Consider the following 8,623-nt stretch of genomic DNA (forward strand, 5'->3'; position numbering starts at 1 on the left):
TCCATTTAATAAAATTGCTAAACTTACAGGAATTATTATAATTATTTTTTTTTGTTTTCCTCTTTCCTGATAGCGTTGGCTATTGTGCCCATCAATAGCTATGTTTGGTATGGTGTGTGAATTTAATTTTTTTTTTAGACCCGACGGGCGATAGACCGGGAGATGGTGACACTTTTTGTGGTGTAATTTGCTACAAGTATGGCGACCATTCAAAGGTTTAATTAAGTACTCCTCAAAACGAAAATGGTGCTAACTCTCTGGGAGTGGGGCCGTTATTGCGTGACGATTGTTTAAACATGTCGGAAAATTTAATGATTTTGGACAATTTGCTAATACATAAAATTCTTTGAATTTTCTGGTAGTCGGTGACAAAACAAATGACGGAAACGAAATGCCATACTTTTCCGGTGGGCCTTCCCGGGTCGATTGTTTGATTTTTTTGGGTGATTTGCTACAAGCTCATTTTTTTATGAGCATCAAGTCCTCAATCAGTCATTCACGAAAATCAACCTGCCATACCGCACCGACGGGTCCGGATAGCCGCCATACCGGCGCAAAGATGTCATTTTTGTTAATAATTTTGGGTGATTTGCTACAGTATGGCATTTGGATTTTCCGAAAGTTCATGCTCTACTTTGATCCATGATATATGTGCCATACTCGTCATGAAGGCTAAAGATGGCGCCATACTCGAAAATCTGGTTTCCTAAAACATCTTTGTGTTATAACTGGAACAAGCAAGGAACCTTGAAAACGATCTTCACGCGAACTTCGGAAAAACAATTCATGGGTAAAAATGAACAAGAAAAATCATGAAAATCAAATAGGCATTTGTTTAAACATTTTATGTATTGTATTTATTTCGAAATAAGAAACAAGGTAAATATGATAGAATCACAAATTCAAACAACACTCAACAGTAATAATGTATAGATCATTTCATCGATTCTTGCGCATTCATATACTCGACTGGGCATACTGAAAATGAGTGAATCGATCATAGCCTGTGATACACTGTTCCAAGATTCTAAAAGACGCCTGTGAAGATCTCATTTACAAGTGTTTACAGGTGGTTATAAAGCATTTAGCCTCCGACCCACCATAACCCACACGTGTTAGGTCCAGCGAAGGGGAAGTCCATGGAATCATTATTACCGAGCTCCTAGTGAGTTTTTTTGCGGTGTCTGTCCGTCTGTCCGTTACAAACGATATCCCGAAAACGAGTGGACCGATTACGATGAAATTTCGCAGGTGGATTTTTTATCAAATTTGTAGATCGAAGTTCGTGAACTGGCAATGTAGGTCAAAAAATAAGGAAGGTCCTTTTTACATCTCCGTTAGTTATGAACCGATTTGCATGAAATTCAATATGAGTATATCTTTAGCCAAGTAAATCGCAATGCCAAACAAAAGTCCAATCGATTCAACATTCAGAGTGCCCTTTTCACATCTCGACTATTCATGAACCGAATTGCAAACTTTTTGATTTATGAAGGTATTTAAAATCATTAAATGAAATTCGTACGTAGGCACTTGGGAGAAAAGCAAATCTAACGCCAGTTTCAAAATTTGCTTTTGCGCATGCCGCATTGCCAACCGAGGTGCCAACTTTCTGAATTATGAAAGCATTTAAATGAAATTTGATACATATATGCACTTAGAATAAAAGCAAATGTAACAACAGGTTCAAAATTTGGTTTTGCACATGCCGAGGCACATGCTATAGCCATACCCCAGGAGCTCGTTTGCTATAATTATTTAAACGTTTATTATTATTGTTATTATTATTATTATTAGTTTACCAAAGAATAATTGTTAGTTACTCTTTGGTGTTACTTTAAGTACACTGAGTGTTCAGATACTTATGGAGGGTAGTATAAACTTGACGGCAGCTGCTACCCACTACCTGCGATCCATTGAATGCAATGCCCAACACAACGACCCCGACCGGGACCTCTACAACTTGACTAAGGGGTCGAGTGGGACGGAGAATATTAAGCAACATAACATCTCGTGATAAAACATGATTCGCTCGGGATTCATGTTTGAAACTTGATATTCACTTTTATTATACATACCTCAAACTGTTACGAAAAATTGGTACCATACTGTAGCAAATCGCCCCAATTTTCCGAAAATTCATAAATTTTTGAAACAATATTATACATAATTGGCCCATGCCACAGGTATGGCGTATCGAAATTTCTATTTCTGACTATAAAAATAACTGGTGGAAAAATGTATAGGGTGTAGCAAATCGCTCAAAATGATTAACAAAAATGACCTCTTTGTGCCGGTATGGCGGCTATGCGGGCCCGTCGCTGCGGTATGGCAGGTTGATTTTCGTGAATGACTGATTGAGGACTTGATGCTCATAAAAAATGAGCTTGTAGCAAATCACCCAAAAAAAATCAAACAATCGCCACGAGAAGGCCCACCGGAAAAGTATGGCATTTCGTTTCCGTCATTTGCTTTGTCACCGACTACCAGAAAATCCAAAGAATTTTGTGTAGCAAATTGTCCAAAATCATTAAATTTTCCGACATGTTTAAACAATCGTCACGCAATAACGGCCCCACTCCCAGAGAGTTAGCACCATTTTCGTTTCGAGGAGTACTTAATTAAACCTTTGAATGGTCGCCATACTTGTAGCAAATCACACCACAAAAAGTGTCACCATCTCCCGGTCTACGACATACAGACACTAACACTTAATCGTTACTTGATTTTAATTCGTGCTATTAGTTAGCGAGGCTAGACCTGAGTTCTGACAAGAGAAACACCGACCATAATAATAATAATAATAATAATAATAATAATAATAATGGGTTCGGGGATAGAATAGGCCCACTCTCGCCCTAGAGATCGTAAAAAGCGATCAATGGGCACTAAAGGTGACCAGTCCAACCACCTTTAGTATTTACCTACCCACTTTACTTTCCAACTCCCACGCCCATGTTCCCGACTCTCCTACATATACACAACACGCAGGTGGATATTTGCTTACGCGAATATCTTGAAGAGTGACGCCTTCACGTGTTCCTAGTCACCCCATATTCTCATGAAAATGGAGTATAAACAAAGCCTCGGAAAAATGCCGCTACCTGAGGAGCGTCAGGGCACGTCTGGAGCTATCGCTGGGCGTTGCAGCATGCGAGCCGATAGTGACGAGTTGGTGAACAGGCGGCCGCTCGTCGGGATACCCGAAACCTCTACAGCCGAAAGAAGACTACGAAGAGGACAACGACCACGTGAAGAGGACCGCCATGAAGAGACCTTTGTGCCTGCTTCTCAACCGCTTGTGGATGGGACCAGCGCAAAGGAAACCTCCAAAAGACGTATGAAATGGGACGAAGGGATGAATCGCTTCATTTTCGGTACGTATTTGGAGATCACGAAGATGGAAACGGACAGGACAGCATATACAGAGGTAAACTATATCACGCGTTCATTACAAAATACCCACATTTAGCACACTTAACAGAACAACGCATTGCAGACCAACGTAGAGTTATTATTAAAAATACACTCCTTACATTAGACACACAGGAACAAATCAGGCACGAAATTGAAGCACTACTCAACACAAACAACACACTCATCGTACAAGATAATACACCCGTTCTAAACAACTCTGAAATACAGATATTTGCGACACCCCAGCAATCGATAGATACAAATAATCACATAAACCAAACACTCACATCCCTTCAAAAAGAATTTGACAATGCATTGTTAGAATTCTCAAACACTGACCCAACACAAAGAGCACGAATAACTAAACAAAGTCACACTACAAAATTACGCACACTCTCAAAAACACTAAATGATCACATTTTACCAAATTACATTAACGATAACACAAGCTTACATCAACTACACTTTGTTGTGTATTGCGGTGCGGTTGCAGTTTCTAGATGTAACGGTTCAAGAATAACAACAAACAAAGAACACCACACAACAAAAAAGCGCTCACCCCCGGCTTGGGAAAAACGCCTGATTAATCGCATCGATGACATCAGACGTGACTTGGGTCTAATTACACAATACATACAAGGAACTCGTTCTTCAAAATTAACACGACAAGTACAACACATAACTACAAAACTAAACAATCACACCACACGAGAACAAAATACAAGTTATAACGAACATAGAGATACACTCACACAAAAACTATCAATATACACAAACCGTTTAAAACGCTATAGGGAAACTGCAGACAGAAAGCGCCATAACACACAATTTAAACATAACGAAAAACTATTTTACAGATCACTAACACAAAACAGCACTAATGAAAAACTCATTCCACCATCTCTACACTCACTTCAGGTGCCCATCAATAGGTATGTTGGTAAGTACGAATTACATTATCCCTAGATGTCCAATGTACGTGTGTGATTTTTTTTTTTTTTTTTTAAGGACCCTACATAACTTCACCAGACACAGACACAGACACTAATCGTTACTTGATTTTAATCCGTGCGATTAGTTAACCAGGCTAGACCTGAGTTCTCACAAGAAACACCGACCATAATAATATATATTCAGGCTAACATACATGGAGTACTTACACATCGTCAAAAATATCACAGTCACTTATCTAAACAAATGTTTAGAAGTATCACAGGTAAAATCAAAAGTTAAACATTCTTGATAGCTATAGAAGCATTGGTTACTTAAAAATGTTTTTATTTTATTCTTAAATTCTGTTGTGTCTATGTGTCTTAGGTGCGCAGGGATGCAATTAAAAAATATTTGAGATTGTATTCTAGGACCTTTTTAAGTTTTGCAGAGTCGACCGAAGTTTACTCGTACGTCCTCTTTGTGCCTCGTGTTGTGGTGATGTATTTGAGAGTTTGTTGTAAATGAGTGGAAATTCTTCTTTGCGTAGCACAAACACTCAAGGATGTAGGCACACGGCAGAGTTAATATATTTAGATGTTTGAATGCTTTGCGACAGTCTTCACGGTACCCCAAACCCGCAATTATGCGCACAGCTCTTCTCTGAATTCTAAATACCGCATTGCGTTTCCCTGAATTACCCCACACTATGATTGCATAAGTCATAACACTATGAATATTAGAGCATAATATGCGTTAATTAGCACTTTCTGAGACACATTTTCTGCTAACGTTCGTAGAAGGTAGGTGGCTTTATTCATTCGAGTTACCAAGGTAGAGCAGTGATCACTAAAATTTAACTGGCTATCCACGGTACAACCTAGGAAAGTCACACTTTTGATAGTATTGTCCGTATTCACGCGTTTTAAGGACATGGTCATGGTTTCAGTTTTATTTACATTTAGGGCTAATTTGTTGGAGTTACACCATTCTTTGATACTATTTATAGCTAACTGTAGTTGGTCATCAGTTTCTAAGTCTATGTCACCACGAGGGTTTAAGAGTGTGGTATCGTCAGCATATAATATGCAATGAATGATTGAGACGTCTGATCGAAAAAGTACGAATCGTTTTGGATTCTACGCACCAAAATTAATGAGAAAAAGTGTTTTCCCGAGAAATTTTGGAGCAGTCGATTTTTGGAAAAAAAGGAAGGTATAACACTGCCTTTTTTTGAGGCCGGAAAAAAAATTGTCTGAAATCCACCGTGAAAAAACGTTTTTTTATAGAGTTTGGCCCGTAGAATCGATAATTTCAAACAGTTCCAAGATTGGACTACTAGATCAAAAGTTGCAGCACTTTGAACTTTATGTGTGTGTTTTTCCCAATTCATGTGTTCTACCCCTGATTCTACCATCCCCACGACATTATATCCTCTTACAAACTCCCGCTTTCCCTTTCCCTCCATAACCTCCCTCTTCTTTTCCCATGTTAGTTCCGCTATTAATGCTTTATTTCCCCTTACCTCGCCCCTTTTACATTAGCTTCTACTTGTAGGTTTTCTTTTCATCACTACTCTGTTTACCGTTATGTTATCTCTATATCTTCTCTTTTTTTTCTATCATTTTCTTCTTCAATTTTTCTAATCTTCTCATAAGTTCTTTTTTTACTCCATTTCTTTTCCCTTCTTTTAATTTTTTCCCATAATCCTCCTATTTCCTCCATCATCTTCTCGTTCATTTGATCTATTTGTATCATTGTCTCTTTAGCGGCCCCTCTTGGTTCCCCCTTGACTTCCTCCACATTATTCTTTTCTCCTCCCCACCCTTCTGCTTTTTTTTATTCCGCTTTTCTCTCTCCTTTGTCTACGATTCTGCTTTCCTTTGCCCCGTTGATCTTATAACTTTCTTGCTCCATCTAAACACTTCGAACCACTCTTCCTCTTTTGCTTCTTTCTTCTTTTTACTCCCTAGACTCATCCCCGGCCGCGTTGGGGACTTGACCGTCTCAACAGGTAGGAGGCATTCGTCCCTCTCAGCCGCTTCACTAATGAGCCTTCCTAATTACAGCTATGTAAATTGCACGCCATGCGTACGTAAGCTGTGTTACCTATCCTCTCGTCACATCTCTGGTCAACCCATTCCTATTCTTACTGAATTAATTGATGCCTAGAAAATAGCTACTAATTAACGTCAGCTGGCATCTTTAATAACTGATTCGTTTTTTTTTCGTTTATGACCTAATTAAATGAGAGCTAAGAGTAATAAACTAATCCCACATTTATAATAAAATATGTCACGTTTCATTTCACACAATCCATAGATGACCTCGTGCCGAATTCGCAATTTTAATTACGTAGCACTCTAATTAAGATAACAGAATAAAATCCAGGTGCTAGAAAATATAATTTATTGAAAAATTCGACCTTGTGAACTTCTCTAACCTTTCAAAAAATCCTAACTTTACCTACGTGTAAGGGTTACTGTTACTTGTTATGAATACCCTTGAAGATTAACTCTTAAGCACTCTTAATGACTTATTAAACGTTTTAAAGGCTACAGGGCGAGCTGTAGAAGAAAGACAATTGAAGACTCATTATGGATCTCACACATTCCCAAAGATCTAAAGATTTAATGGTTTTTAAAGATCTTTACAAACCCTTAAGAACTAATAAAGATTTTTAACAGTTTTAAAAGATTCAATGCTGCTCTTGACGGCTATATAAGTTTATTGAGGACTTTCAGAATATCTTAAAGACTTTTAAATCTCTTTGGGAAACTAAACTTTGTGCAAGTCATGGGTCATTGATGAGTAAATCCTAATGTTTCACCCCAGCCCATTCTGCAAGGCAATTTCTTTTCATTTACCACTGATTAATTGAATCTAAAAATGTAATAATTGGCAAGTAGATCTATTAAGTAACGCGTAGCATAACACTTGGAAACTAAGAGCGAATATTTGCCATCCTGTAGCGATAGCTAACCTAGATGTGAAAATCCTGGGATATTTTGGTAGTCATGGGCGTCTGAACTAGTTTAGCTCCGTGGTGACCTCTCAGGAATGTATTTACGAGGATTGTGGGATTGTATTTCACAACGGAGCAGGGATTGGTGAAAAAGTGACAATAAGATGTGCCTTCTAAGGTAATGTGCTACGCGCCGTTATTAGTTTTTTAACCTTTCGATTAATTACACACGCAATGAACGATTTACCAGAATTCCGTTTACGACAGCAATCAACAATATTTATAGCTCATCAAAAACACTATTAGGTTACGCATATTATTATGACACAGTAGCATAATGTAATTTTTAGGGGTCACCAAATGGTGGCAGCATTTTAGTTTGCTAGATCGAGTTGGATGGCTATTGCAGTCACGGTTTTATGGACACCCTAGTATGTTGGTAATTTTCCGAGATAATCTCCAGCTGTAGGTTCTTACAAATTAGAGACACACCCGCCATTTCTTTCAGTAAATTAGAACTTTAGCTCAATGCACAATAACCTGGTTCTAATTGTTTCTCCACTTGTCGACTTTTAATTAAAGACTACAATTTGGAAACACACGTATCCGTAATTGTTTCTGACGTGTCTTCGTTATGGAATCGACACACTTCTCTCATATGGAGGCTATAATTGGAAGTTAAATTGACTGCATAATATGTAAGAGGTTTTTTGTCCATAACCTTTGATTGAGAAGTCTAATCGAAAAAGTATGAATCGTTTTGGATTCTACGCACCAAAATTAATAAGAAAAAGTGTTTTCCGAGAAATTTTGGTGCAGTCGATTTTTGGTAAAAAAGGAAGGTTATACACTGCCTTTTTTTGAGCCCCGAAGAAAAAATTGTCTCAGATCGAGCCGGAAAAAAATTTTCTTATAGAATGTGGCCTGTAGAATCCATAATTTCAAACAGTTCCAAGATTGGGCTACTAGTTCAAAAGTTATAGCCCTTTGAATTTTTTTTCGAAATTGGTTTCTAGTCTATAACTTTTGATTGAGAAGTCTAATCGAAAAAGTACGAATTGTTTTGGATTCTACGCACCAAAATTAATAAGAAAAAGTGTTTTCCCGAGAAATTTTGGTGCAGTCGATTTTTGGGAAAAAGGAAGGTTATACACCGCCTTTTTTTGAGCCCCGAAAAAAAAATTGTCTCAGATCAATCCGGAAAAAAAATTTTCTAATAAAATGTGGCCTGTAGAATCCATAATTTCAAACAGTTCTAAGATATGGCTACTAGTTCAAAAGTTACAGCCCTTTGAATTTTTTTTCGAAATT

Source organism: Photinus pyralis, unplaced genomic scaffold (genome assembly GCF_008802855.1).
Source record: "Photinus pyralis isolate 1611_PpyrPB1 unplaced genomic scaffold, Ppyr1.3 Ppyr1.4_LG2, whole genome shotgun sequence".
Classification (NCBI taxonomy): domain Eukaryota; kingdom Metazoa; phylum Arthropoda; class Insecta; order Coleoptera; family Lampyridae; genus Photinus; species Photinus pyralis.